Source organism: Nannospalax galili, unplaced genomic scaffold (genome assembly GCF_000622305.1).
Source record: "Nannospalax galili isolate Female #2095 unplaced genomic scaffold, S.galili_v1.0 scaffold634, whole genome shotgun sequence".
Classification (NCBI taxonomy): Eukaryota; Metazoa; Chordata; class Mammalia; order Rodentia; family Spalacidae; genus Nannospalax; species Nannospalax galili.
The window spans coordinates 450,220-464,166 of NW_008336853.1; the positions used below are offsets into that span (position 1 = coordinate 450,220).

The window sequence follows — 13,947 nt, forward strand, 5'->3', positions numbered from 1 at the left end:
TTTAAAGATAAGCAAAAGCTTCTTTCCTTTCAAGGTTTATGATGGCTGGCACACTTTCCAAAGGTGGGTCATCTTGTTTACATCTCTGTGTAGGCCAGTGAGTGACTAAACTCCATCTGAATTATTAGGTAGCCAGTTGGACCTTAAAGTTTGAGGCTTTTTCCCAAGAAGTATTGACGTTGGTGTTCTTGTTGTTTTTTTGTAGCAGTTGTTCGGTATGCTTAATGCTGAACATAGCAAGGAAAAAAATCACACTAAGCTGGGTGTGGTGGCACGTGCCTGTGATCTAGCACTGAAGAGGTTAGTGTAGGAGGATGTCAAGTCTGAGGCCAGTCTGGACCACAAGGAGGGCATGATGGCACATGCCTTTAATGCCAGCACTGGGGAGGCAGAGGCAGGTGGCTGTCTGTGAGCTCAAGGCCAGCCTGGTCTACATAGTGAGTTCCAGGCCAGTCGGAGAGAGTTACAGGGAGACTCTCTGAAAAACAAAAACAAAAATAAAAACAAGTCAGTTGTCACTGCTTACTCCTGTAACCACTTGTGAGACCAAGGCAGGAGCTGTGAGTTTGAGGCCAACCTGAGTTACAGTATGAAACCCTGTCTCAAAAAAAAAAGAAAAAAATTACAATGTTCTGACTTTTTTCTAGTTCCCTGTCTAGACCGTGTAATGCTAACTACTCTTGCCTTTACTTCTCCTTCACATCTCCTGTTCACCAGTCAAGGATTTTCTTTCCCCCTAGAGACAAGAGTTATGCAATTTGGCGGTCTTTTAGATAGGCCCACTGAAAGGGTACTCCAATTGCCTCACCCTGCATCCCTGTTCAGCATGGACGAAGCCAGAGCGGTCTGTGTCCCGACTCCCTATCTGCAAGTTGGGTAACCTCTTCAGAGGATGGCATGATAAGAATAGGAGGTAGGAAGTGGCTAGGCAGTTAGGGTAAAAAGACCCCCCAAAAAAGTAGCCAGTTTCTTGGCTAAAAGTCAAAATGTCCTTGGGCCTCTCGCAGGAGATGGAAGGGAATGGAAATGGCCCTGAGCTTTGCAGCGATTTTGAAAATGAGGAGGACAACAGCTACAACAAAGGTGGCTTGAGTCCAGCCAATGACACTGGAGCCGAAGCCCCACAAAAAAAAAAAAAAAGAAGAAGAAAGAGAGTACATGAAGTTACCAGAAAAAAGTGATGGGGAGATATGGGAGGAGTTGGAGGGGAGGGCATGGGCACGGATTTGGTCAAAATACCTAATATACCTGTATGAAATTCTCAATGAATTATTTTTAAAAAGAAGTGTACAGGGTACTGAAGATAAAGGTAGCAATGCATCTCCTTCCCCCACATTGTTTGATAACAATGGCCCACGTGTACTGAACACTTCTAGTTTGCCTGATTGTTCTAAGCACTGCATACGTGCTATCTTATTTTGTCTTCAGTCTAATGAGGGAGGTCCTCATTTGAGAGGTGAAGAGCAGGAGGTGCAGAGTTAAGATTATCAAGCCTGTGGGGGATCCAGTCAGGGTTTGACCCCAGCAGTCCACTGCACAGGCTGAGTACTCTGCTGCTTCTGTAATGAGGTCAGGTGTGCTTCAGATCGTTGCACACATCCTGTCTGTGAACCTGTTTGTGTGGATGTAGATCACCAAGTGCAATCTGTAGATTTGGGTAGAGATCTAAAAGTAGAACCCAAGAGTTGTGTGCTCCCCTGGAGCTTCTGGAGCATCCCTCAGAGAGTCAGTGTGTGGTGTGTAATTCCATCTGCTGCGCTGACCTCTGTGTTTTACCATGGCTGCTCTTCACGTTTGGTTAAGGAACGTCCTGAGTCTGAGGCTTGACACGAAGCTTTAGTTCTGAAGAACTAGCTTCCACTCTCAAATATCAGAGCTGGGTGTCAGCAAGTGTGCATCAGGTTACAGAGCAGAGAGGACAGCCTTTTAAAGCCATCCAGCAGCAGTGGGCAAAAGCTGTTCCTTTCCAGAGAAGGATGGGCAAAGAAGTATGTTGGAATGAATTGCCATATTAAAATAAATGCCACAGATCTCCTGGCTCCTGGGATTTGTGGAATTTGACAGATATTTCCTGCCATTTCCAAATCTGCAGCTGAAAAGCCCATCATTCGACTGAGCTATCACTTCTCTGTAGTGCTTACTGGCATGCTAGGAATCTGCCATTTAGGATAATTAGTCAAGGCAAATTTGTTATCAAGTCTTTAGGGTAAGTATAAGTGAGCCTGTGTGTGTGTGTGTGTGTGTGTACACGTACAGAAAGGTAGCTGAAGAGAGCATCAAGATTTTATTTTTTTTATTTTTATTGTTTTTGGTCTTTTTGAGACAGGGTCTCCCTGTAGCCCCAGCTGTCCTGGAACTCACAATGTAGACCAGGCTGGCCTTGAACTCACAGTGATCCACCTGCCTCTGCCTCCCTAGTGCTGGGATTAAAGGCCTGCGCCACCAGGCCCGGCCAAGATTTATTTTTATCTTGCCATTAAACTCTGTGGCCTTGGTGGGTCTCAGATTACGTACTCATGAAGTGGGGTTGTTCTGACTTTAGAAGAATGTAGTGCTTGGAAGGTGCCTCAGCACGGCTGGATGGAAAGCTACTTGGAGCAGAGACAGCTATACGGCTAACTTTCCAGCTGGTTATTTCTTCAGCTGCTGTTAATTGTGGGTAGGTGGACTATGCACTGTATTTTTACTTTCGTTACTTATTTTTGAAGTGCTTTTTTTTTTTTGGTCTTTTTGAGACAGGGTCTTCCTGTAGCCCCAGCTTTCCTGAAACTCACTATGCAGACCAGGCTGGCCTTAAACTCACAGAGATCTGCCCGCCTCTGCCTCCTGGGTACTGGGATTAAAGGCGTGCGCCACCAGGCCCGGCATGAAGTGCTGTTTTAAACTCACAGTCTCATGCATACTAAGCAAGTCATCTACCACTGAGCTTAACCCTTAGTGCATGTCCATGGTTTAAAATACTGGATTTTTGTTGTCATTTGGGGGCCAGGGTCTTGCTCTGGAGCACAGGCTGGCCTCAAATCCACGATCCTCCTGAATCTACCTCCAAAGAACTGGGGTTATAGGTGTGTGCCACTGCACCCAGTTTCTTAAGTGCTATATTAAGTGATGTCCTGGCTTCTGAAGGTCTTTTTCCTGCTGTGTATAAAGCACTGACGGCCTCTGGAAGCCATAGTGATGTATGTACAGTAAAGACCATCCCTGCCCTGCAAAGTACTGGCAGAGCAGGTGCTGCTGCTTTACTCCTTATTGAGTTGGACTTTGTTGAGATAAACTACTTCAAGTTATTTAGGGCTTAGTGAATTAGGATTGTCTGTCTCAAGCAATGCTTTGGTTCTGTCTGCTGTTTGTAGCCAGGAGTTTGCTTCATATTATTCTTATTTTATCAGGAAAGCCGTTGAATTTTAGCCCAGTCCTAACAGCCCATATCATGCTCTGCTGGGGGCCCATTGGCACCTCTCCCTCATGCTTGCTGCTGCTGGGGCTGCACAGCTGATGCCACTAAGCACTACAGTGCACATGGTGCTTTTAAAGTTGTACTAAATCTAGTTCTTAGCTGGGTGTGGTGGCGCAAGCCTGTAGTCCCAACACTTGGGAGGCAGAGGCAGGCGGATCTCTGTGAGTTCAAGGCCAGCCTGGTCTACATAATGAGTTCTAGGACAGCTGTTGCTACAGGGAGACCCTGCTTCAAAAAGACAAAAAAAAAAAAAAATCCAGTTCTTGCACATTCTTTGTGTGTGTGTGTGTGTGTGTGTGTATGTGTGTATTGTCTGCATGAGTGTAAGTACACCCGTGTCATGCAATGCCCTCAGAGCCAGAAGGTGTCAAATTCCCTGGAACTGGAGTTACAGATGGTTGTTAGCTGCCTTGTGGTTGCTGGGAATCGAACCCGTGTCCTCTGCAAGAGCAGTCAGTACTCTTAACCACTGAGCCATCTCTCCAGCCCCTCATGCACATTCTTTTAAAAATATTTTATTATTTTTATGTGTATGACCCTGTTGCCTGCATGTATGTAAGTGCACCCATGTTGTGCACTGCCCAAGGAAGTCAGAGGAGGGCATTGGATCCCCCAGAACTGGAGTTATGAATGGTTGTTAGTGGTCATGTGGGTGCTGGGAATTGAACCTGGGTCCTCTGCAAGATCAGCCAGTGCTCTTAACCAGCCATCTCTCCAGCCTCTCCTGAAAATTCTATATTCTTATTAGCTGGTATGTGTGGGCGTCATCTTTTTTTCTTTGTTTCGCAGTGTTGGAGATGGAACCCAGGACCATGGCCGTGTCCATGCCAGACAAATGTCTGCAGAGGTCAGAAGAGGGCATCAGATCCCCTAGAACTGAAGTTATGGTTGGTTGTTAGCTGCCATGTGGGTGATAGGCGCTGAACCCAAGTCTTCTACAAGAGCAGCTAGTGCTTTTAACCTCTGAGTTATCTCTCCAACCCCTCATGGGCTTGTTTTGTTTTGTTTAGACAGACTTTCTCTCTGTAGCCCAGGCTTACCTGGAAATCACTGCTCAGTATAGCCTCAACTCACACTTGGCAAATGACTTAGAGCTTTATAGAGAATGTTATTTCAGTACCCCCCCCCAAAAAAAGCATTCTGATATTTTGATAATAACATGTCTTCCTACCTCCAGCCAGGAGGGGCACCAGCTCAGTTCCATTTTTTTAATTTAAAAAAAATTATTGCATTTATTTATGTGTTCTGTGTGGATGTATGTGTGGATGTGTGGGTATGTGTGTGTTGATGTATGGATATGTGGATGTGTGGGTGTGGGGATGTGTGGATGTGTATGTGGGTTATGTGGATGCGTGTGTGTGTGTGGATATGTGGATGCATGGATGTGTGTGTGTATGTGTATGTGGGTTATGTGGATGCGTGTGTGTGTGTGGATGTGTGGATGCATGGATGTGTGTGTGTGGATGTGTATGTGGGTTATGTGGATGCGTGTGTGTGTGTGGATGTGGGGGGGTGGATGTGTGTGTGGATGTGTGGATGCATGGATGTGTGTGTGTGGATGTGTGAATGCGTGTGTGTGTGGATGTGTCTGTAGATGCGTGGATGCATGGATGTGTGTGTGGGGGGGTGTCTGTGTGTGTGGGTGTGGATGCGTGGATGTGTGGATGCAGAGGTCAGAGAACAACTTGTAGGAGTCAGTTCTCGCCTTCCTTCTACCATGTGGACCTAGGTTGTCACCAGGCTCAGGGGCACCTTTACCCATTGAACCATCTCACTGCCCTCACAAGGATCTCTTTAACCCTTATTTTACCTTTTTAAAAATTGTGATTTAAGCCTGGCATGGTGGCACGTATCTTTAATCCCAGCACTCAGGCAGAGGCAGGTGGATTTCTGTGAGATGGAGGCTAGTCTGGTCTACATAGTGAGTTCCAGGCCAGCTAGGGCTGCAGGGAGACCCTGTCTCAAAAAAGACAAAAAAAAAATATGATTTAATGTATATAAAAAACCTAAAATTTATCATCTTAACTATTTTGAAGCATATAATTATGTAGTATCAAATCCATTCCATTTTTTTGAAGTCCATTTCCAGAAAAGTTTTTGGTTTGGTTTGTTGTTTTTTTTTTCCCCTTGAATTTGCTTTATTGAGGGCGGGGGTTAGATATAGAAGTTACAGTGCACAGCTATATTTAGAACAAAACATTATATACTACAATAAAAAATTTATCAAAACCAAATTTCAGTCACAGTTCTGTATGATTTTCAGTTAACGGTACATGTTGAAATTGCACTTTGCAGGTATCTTGACCAAGTCCTTTACAGCACTCCCCAGTTCAGCCTGTGTTTTTCTCTGTAGACACAGGTTCGTCCAGAGTTTTCTTCTGGCTCCCCTTCCGCGAATATTTGTATTTGTCTACATAGGCTTTAACCAGATTTGCCACTTTAGTAGAATTTACTTCTCCACTCCTATGACAAACTTTACTGCTTTCCATACAGTTTCTTTATACTCCTCTTCCGTGATATCTTTATTTTGGTAAAATGGCTTAATAGCCAATTTTACCTCCTGTGCTTTTTCTTGAATTTGTAATTCCTTGTCTGTCCTCGAGCTGTCTGCGCTGGCTTCCACTGTGACACTTACTTTGCTTTCTGCCAATTTTACAGCAGCATTAGAGGCCTGGATGAGAGTTGATGATGAAGTATTACCAGAATTTGGTCCCTGAACTGGGGCTGCTGTCCAGGCAGGCAAGACTGGTGTGCTCCTGTTATGACTTACATGAGAAGCACTAGGGACACCCTGCAACTGTTTTCCATCTGGTTGTGAAGCAATGTAGCTGACCTGTTGGGATGGTGGGGGGCAGGGCGGGGATGTGGCAGCAGTCCCTGAATTACAGTAGGAGGAGCTACCTGCATGGAAGGTAGTCCTGGGTGGAGATAAAGGAAGCTGAGGATACATCGTAAATGGACTGCGTTGCATGTTCATCAAAGGGGCATGAACACCCACTGGATATGGGTAGATATTCATAGGCTGAGGCTGTGCAGTCATTTGTTGCTGAATTATGTTCATCTGTGGTTGCATCCTGTTTACAGGTAGCTGAGAACCATCAACTTGGTTGGTTTGGCCTTTAAGTTAGAATCCTGTTCAGGTGTTTCCTCCTGTTTCATCCATGCAGACTGTGGACCTGAAGCATTCCTCCCGCTCCGGGAATAGTAGTTTTGCACATCTGCTGGCAGAGTCTTTCTCACAGCCCAGCTGGACGCAGATGTCCACCCTGACCGATCTGCTGGCGTATCAAAGGTGAACTCTTGCTCACTTTTCCACTTATAGGGTTTCTGTTCCACAAATTTCAGAGTCTTTCCCTGGCCTATTAGAATTCCCTGAGAGGGGTTTCCAGTTTTGCCACTTATTTTCACTCCGATCAGCAAAAGCAAAACTACCTCTGTAAGCGCCTTTGCCACGGGTGCCTCTACCACGGTTAGACATCCAACCCGAGCCAAAGTTTTTACTCTAAGAATTCCCTGAATTTTCATTTCTGTTTTCTTCCCAGTGGGAATCTTTTAACTTTTCTGGATTTCTGGTCCTTGGATCTGACCCAGAATTTATTTTTTCTGTTACCCAACTGGGACAGTCATTTCTATGCTTGTCAGAAGAGTTTGGAACATTAGTATCCGCACTGTCACTTTTTCCTTTCTCGTATTTTCATCCTGTTTCTCTGAGTCAGTCCTTCAGTACCGATCGTTCCCTCGTGGACACCGCCTACCGTCATTTCGTTCCCTCGTGGACACCGCCAACCGTCATTTGTCCATCTCTCCTTCCACCGAGGAGAATGATGATCTCTTTCATTTCTACTGAATGATGAACTCTTTCTTTTTGTTCTTGATCTTGATGGGGATCGAGAATGAGATCTAGACCGTTGACCACCTTCTGGCTCTCCATTCTCTGTCTCGAGCTTTCCTTGGCCCATCTCTTATCATTTTCTCTCTCTCGGCTCCAGGACCTAGATTTTTCTCTTGAAGAATCTTTCACTCTTGATTGAGATCTCCGGTTCTCTCTAGAAGGATCTCTTCATGGAGACTGTGACTCAAATCTTTTGGCTTCCCTCGAACTCTCTGTCTTTGGAGACCGAGACTGGGAGTGCCTCATCCTTTCTTGGTGACAGAGAACGAGACTTTCTCTGTCCTCTATCAGATTCTTTCTTAGGTGAAAGAGACGAAGATGTCATGCTTTCTATTCCAGTTCCTCTCTTGGGGTATGCAGACTGAGACCACGTCTTCTGTAGCATCTTTGTTGGCGGACCAAGTTGTAGATGGAGAATGAAATCTAGATCTTCGAGTAGGAGGCTTTTTGCCTTTATCTGTCGTACCCACTGGACTTTCAGTTGGCTGACAGAAAGTTTCAACCTTCTCATCTTCCATATCTTCAGACTCCTGATCACCCGCGAGAGGGTTATACCCAGATTTCTTCTTCATTTCTCCGTGTGAAGGGTTTCCTCAGGCCGCGGTCCAGGCGCTCGCTCCAGCTGCCGCTCCAGCGCAGGAAGCAGCCGGGCGCCCAGCCCATCACTCTAAATTCCGCACCATGGACTCCTGCAGCTGCTCGGGAGCACGCAGCCAGGCAGCCGCGCAGCAGCGGACCCGGGCAGCGCTGCTCCACGCTTGCACCACTGCCCCCCCCCCCTTGGTTTTGTTTTTTAATAAGGTCCAGGCTAGCCTGGAACGTTTCCTGAGTGTTGGGATTACAGATATGAACCACTAAACCCAGCACCAAAATTCTTTTCATCTTGCAAAATTTAAATTCTGTTCCCACTGAATACTAACAGGCATCATCCCCTCCCACAGCTCTTGGCATCGCCTTTACACTTTCAGATGACAACTGTGTGTTTTTGTCTTCCTTTGTATTTTGAGACAAGGTCTCATGTATTCCAGGTTGACCTCCAACTCTTGATCCTCATGCCTCTGCCATCTGTGATTCCAAGATGCACTGCTGCTCCTGGCCATGTGTGACTCAGGTAACAGCTTAACTGAGACAGGCTTTTCCTGAGACTCTCCAGGTTCATCATCTTTCTCTTTGCACTCACAGTATCTTGGTGAAAATACTTAGAAACTACTCCGTGGACTTGAAGTTTTTGTTTTTTTTTTAGTCTTTAAGATTTATTTTTATCATTTATGTATTTGTATGTGTTTGTGTGTTAGTATGTGTATGTGTGTGCAGGCCTGCAGAGGCCAAAAGAAGACATTGGTTGGAGCTGGAGTTACAGACTTTTGTGAGCCACCTGATATGGGTGTTAGGAACTGAACTCAGTCCTCAGGAAGAACAGGAAGCACTCTTAACCACGTTGAGACATCTCTCTAGCCTGTGTTTAGTTTTTTTTAAAGTATTTTATATTTATTTATTTATTTTGGTCTTTTTGAAATGGTCTCCCTGTAGCCCCAGCTGGCCTGGAACTCACTATGTAGACCAGGCTGGCCTCGAACTCACAGAGATCCACCTGCCTCTGCCTCCCAAGTGCTGGGACTAGAGGCATACGCCACCACACCCAGGTTTTTTTGGTCTTTTTGAGACAGAGTCTCTCTGTAGCCCCAGCTGGCCTGGAACTTACTATGTAGACCAGGTTGGCATTGAACTCAACAGTGATTTGCCTGCCTTTGCCTCCCAAGTGCTAGGACTAAAGGCGTGTACCACCATGCCCGGCAATAAAATATTTTTTTTAAAAAGTCATTGTATGGAGCCGGGCTTGGTGGTACACACCTTTGATCCCAGAACTTGGGAGGCAGAGGCAGGCAGATCTTTGTGAGTTCAAGGCCAGCCTGATCCACATAGCAAGTTCCAGACCAACTGGAGCTGCAGGGAGACCTTGTCTCAAAAAAAAAAAAAGAGTCATTGTATGGCTGGAGAGATAGGCAGCTCAGCATTTAAGAGCACTGGCTGCTCTTGGAAAGGATCTGGGTTTGGTTTCCAGCACTCAGATGATGGCTAATAACTATAACTCCAACTCCAAGGGAATCTGATGCTCCCTTTTGACCTCCACAGACATTGTGTGCATGTGGTACACTTACATGCATACAGGCAAAACACTCAAACACATGAAATAAAAATTAACAGCTGGGCATGGTGGCGCACGCCTTTAGTTTCAGCACTCAGGAGGCAGAGGCAGGCGGATCTTTGTGAGTTCAAGGCCAGCCTGGTCTCCATATTGAGTTCTAGGCCAGCTGGGGCTGCAGGGAGACCCTGTCTCAAAAAGAAAAAGAAAAAAAAAATTAAAAATAATTTAAAAATCATCATGTGTCCCAGTCCACAGTCTTATTGTAACATCTCTCTTATACCTTCTGTGCCAGAGACATCAAACCAGCCAGTGCATTAAACAGCTATACACCTCTGTCTTCCTTCACTGTGAGGAAAGTCCATGGCATGCCAGGGACAACCATCTATGACACCCCTGTCCTCACAGTGGATCCTCTTTCCTATCTGACTAATGGGTGATCCACTGCCAAAAGCCTATCTGCAGAATCCACTGCTATTTTGTTTTGTTCTGAGACAGTCTCAGTGTATAGACCAGGCTGGCCTCCAATGTGGCAATCCTTCTGCCTCAGACTCCGAAGTGCTGGGATCATGGGCTTGCACTACCATGCCCAGCCAGAATCCACTTCTTCAGACAAGTTCTGGTTCCAGCTAGTTTCTGCCATTTGGAGTCTTGGACTTTTCTCTCCATATACGTCTGCGTGTCTCTCACTTCCCTCTTGGGACCATTTTCTCTCCTGCTCAGCTCTTGTGGGTTTATACTTTTTAGGCATTTTTACTCCCTGTGCTGTCCTTTCATAGCAGTCCTTTCACGCTGGCACCAACATGAATGTGTGTGTCATCTGCTATGGTAACTTGGAGGCTTCTGTTCGGTTCTTCAGGTCTCATGTCTGTGCATTTGGGTGCTGAGAAGCACACCTTGACTTTACATTTTCTACTAGTCTCCAAGCTGTGCCTCAAAAATGATAGTCCCATACACATCTAATTTAAAATATAAACTGCACATTAATTTTTTGCCTAGATTAGAGAACAAATACAGCTGAGGCTTTCAAAGCGCAGGACAGATGTTCCGTCCATATTTTGTTTAAAGTGTTAGTAGCTGTAGTGTTTTTTCTGTTGTGCTGTTAGTAGGAAGTGACGTGCGGTCACCCGTTCAGACTCTCCACAAGCCTCTTCCTTGCCTCTCCTCTGCATCCGTGTTCTTTGAGCTTTGCTTTGTGCTAGCCCAGAGTTGTACAGGAAACTCAGGTGGTTTTTGCAGAATTTGGTAAGACTTTAGTATTTCACCAACCACAGAATAACGCATTGTGCTGTCAGACCAAGTCTCACAGGGGAGACTGTTCTATACAAACACAAGCTTCTCAGCATAGCAGAAACATACTCTGTACCCACTTCTGTCTATAGTAATTCATGTTTTCTTTAGGATTTTCATTTGCTTGCCTGCTTGTTTGAAGACGGGGTCTCATGTAGCCTGGGCTTGCCTTGAACTCTATCTGCCTCAGCCTCCATTAGTGCTATGATTAAAGGTGAGGCATTCATGTTTTTTTTTTTCATGCCAAAGTTATTCTAAAATGGTAGGAAATGTAATGGTGTCTAATATACCGTCATTGAAGAAAACACTCAACTGTCTTTTTAGGAACAATTTTTGAGACTTCTCTTTGAATTGAAACTCACAGCGTCACATCTCACTAAAAGCACCCTCCATTCAGGGGGTCCTGCAGAGCCATTCCAGGCTGTAGGGAGTTCTCTGCCCTTTCCTACCCACTAGGAACTGGCTCCTTTGCTTCTCCTAATGTACTCCTGGCAGCAGAATGCAGTCCTCTGCACTGGGCATATGGGGCCTTTGGCTATTTTATTTAAGGATTGGAAAGAATGTGTCTTGTTACTTTGGAAAGAGCAGAAATGTAAGGATAGGAAACAGATCCATGGCTGCCAATGCCTAGGGTGTAGGGAGGGGAAGGAGAGAAATCTCTCTCCCTCCCCCTCTCCCCCTCTCCTCCTCTCCCCCTCTCTTCTCTCCTCTCTCCTCTCTCCTCTCTCCTCTCTTTCCTCTCTCCCCTCTCCCTTCTCCCCTCTCCCCTCTCCTCTCTCTCTCTCTGATAGGGTCTCACCATGTAGCCCTGGATGGCCTGGACTCACTATGTAGACCAGTTGGCCTAAAAATCACAGATCTGCCTGCCTCTGCTTCTGCCTCTCAAGTGCGGGGAGTAAAGGTGTGCACTGCTACACCTGGCTTAACTTAGTTTTGAAAGTGTCCTTTTATCTTTCTTCTGTCATAAACAGTGAACTCAAAGAACTTGCCAGTCACCAGGGTAGGAATTTTTCTGTCTCTGTGGGAGGTTTGCTTTGCCCAAGAGGCTAAATTCCAATAGATTATGGGGAAAATTACCATCTCTCTCCAGGGTCACAAGGAAGTGAGATTTATCCTAATTGCATTCACTCCAAGTGCTTTGGGATTTATAGATAAGAGATACTTATTAATTTCTTATATTTAATTTGTGTATTCTTTTTTAAGATTTATTTTTATTAGTTTTAGTTTTGGGTGTGTGTGTGTGAGCACGTGTTGAGTGCAGGTGCCCTTGAAGGCCAGCGGTATAGGATCCCCTGAAGCTAGAGTGTCAGGTGAATATGACCCACCAATGTGAGTTCTTGGAGCTGAACTTAGGTCTTCTAAAAGAGCTGAACCATCAAAAGAGAAAAAAAAAATTAAACCCACAAAAACCAAAAGTGGCATTATAAGTAGAATCCTTTAGTAGGTTGATGTTATCACTGGTGATCACTAATGATAACCTGTGTCTTCATGGCATGGCTTTCTGTGCTGGATAGCTTTAGTGTCAACTTGACACACCTGGGTTGAGGGAGCCTCAATTAGGGGATTGCCTCTATTGGACTGGCCTGTGGCCATATCTGAGGGGCATCTTCTTGATGAGTGATGTGGGAGGGCCCAGCCCACTGTGGGTGGTGCCACCCCTGGGCAGGTGGGCCTGTGTTGCATAAGAAAGCAGGCTGAGCTGGGGCCAGGGGAGCAAGCCAGTAAGCAGTGTTCCTCCATGGCCTGTGCTCCAGCTCCTGCCTCCAGGTTCCTGCCCTGAGTTCCTACCTTGGGCTCCCAGATGAACTGTGACCTGGGAGATGTAAGCTAAATAAATCCTTTTCTCCCCAAGTTGGTAGTGGTCAGAGTATTTTGTCACAGCAATGAAGAACAAACTAAGACAGAAATTGGTACCAGAGAGTAGAATATTGCTGCGACAGACCTGACCTTGGTGTTTTGGGGAGGACTGTAGAAGTGTTTGGAACTTTGGGCTGGAAAAGCCATTGAGTGCTCAGAGTTTGTTGCAGTGGAGCTTGGAACAGTTATGCTGAAAGAGTTGTAGACAATGGAGGCCTGGCTTGTGAAGCTTCAAAGGGAAGCGGAGACTATCAGGGCTGTTCGTGTGAGATTTTGAATTGAGAATCTGTGGGTTCTGGTTGGCTGGGGCTGAAGAATCAGCTGTGATTAAGAAGAGACCAGAAACTGAAGCAAAACCTTTGCTTTACTGGGACAATTGATGCTGGTTAGCTGGGCTGAAAAATCAGCTGTAACGAGACCAGAGTCACTGTGGTGAAATTTCTTGGGAAGCATTTCCTCAAGGTCAGCCCACAGAAGCTGTGGTCCAGAGGGGCGCTGTGCCTTCATCTCAAGCTGGAAGCAGGACTTGGTAATGTATAAGAGTCTCCTGCACAGTTCTGGTGCTGACAGTGTGAAGGGATCAGAGAGAGCAGCTGAGGCTTGGCGCCCTGAGAGGCCAGGAAAGGCCATTGCTCAAAGTGCAGCCTGGGTTGCAGTGGAGCCTTCAGCTTTTTGGAGAAGGCAGGACCATAGGACGACCACTAAGGGCAGCAGCAGATGCGGAATGGAGCTGGCCTGGGTCTATGAGACAAGTTGTGTGTGCTGTAGAATGGCAGAGTCAGAGAAGTAGAGCTCCCTTTGGAGCCCAGAAGATCATGAGTGAATCCCAGATGTCCAGCCTTGAGCTACTTTGCTGGACTGAGGTAGGTGTGACGGATTCTCCCCTTTGAAATAAAATGGTATTTAACTGCTTTTAATTTTGCAGAAGTCCACAATTAAGAGAACTTTAAGAGACTTTGAACTTTTAAAGTGTGAGATTTTTAAGGACTGTGGGACTTTTAGAGTTTTATGTTGTGATATTAACATCATACCTTGGAGATAAGAAATGGAAAGCTTGTGGTTTAAAAGTGATGTGTTTATGTGTCAAGTTGACAAGGGGTCAATTGTGCTGGATAGCTTTAGTGTCAATTTGACACACCTGGGTAGAGGAAACCTCAATTGGGGAATTTCCTTCATTGGACTGGCCTATGGCTATGTCTGTGGGGGAATTTTCTTGATTGTTGAGTGATGTGGGAGGGCCCAGCCCACTGTAGGTGGTGCCATCCCTGGGCAGGTGGGCCTGTGTTGCATAAGAAAGCAGACTGAGCA

General features: G+C 45.8%; 1 protein-coding gene across 4 annotated transcripts in view; it reads left to right on the forward strand.

Moving 5' to 3' along the window:
• Rnf157 (ring finger protein 157) overlaps positions 1–13,947 on the forward strand; it is a 78,051-nt gene that overhangs the window by 17,066 nt on the left and 47,038 nt on the right. The window lies entirely within an intron of this gene.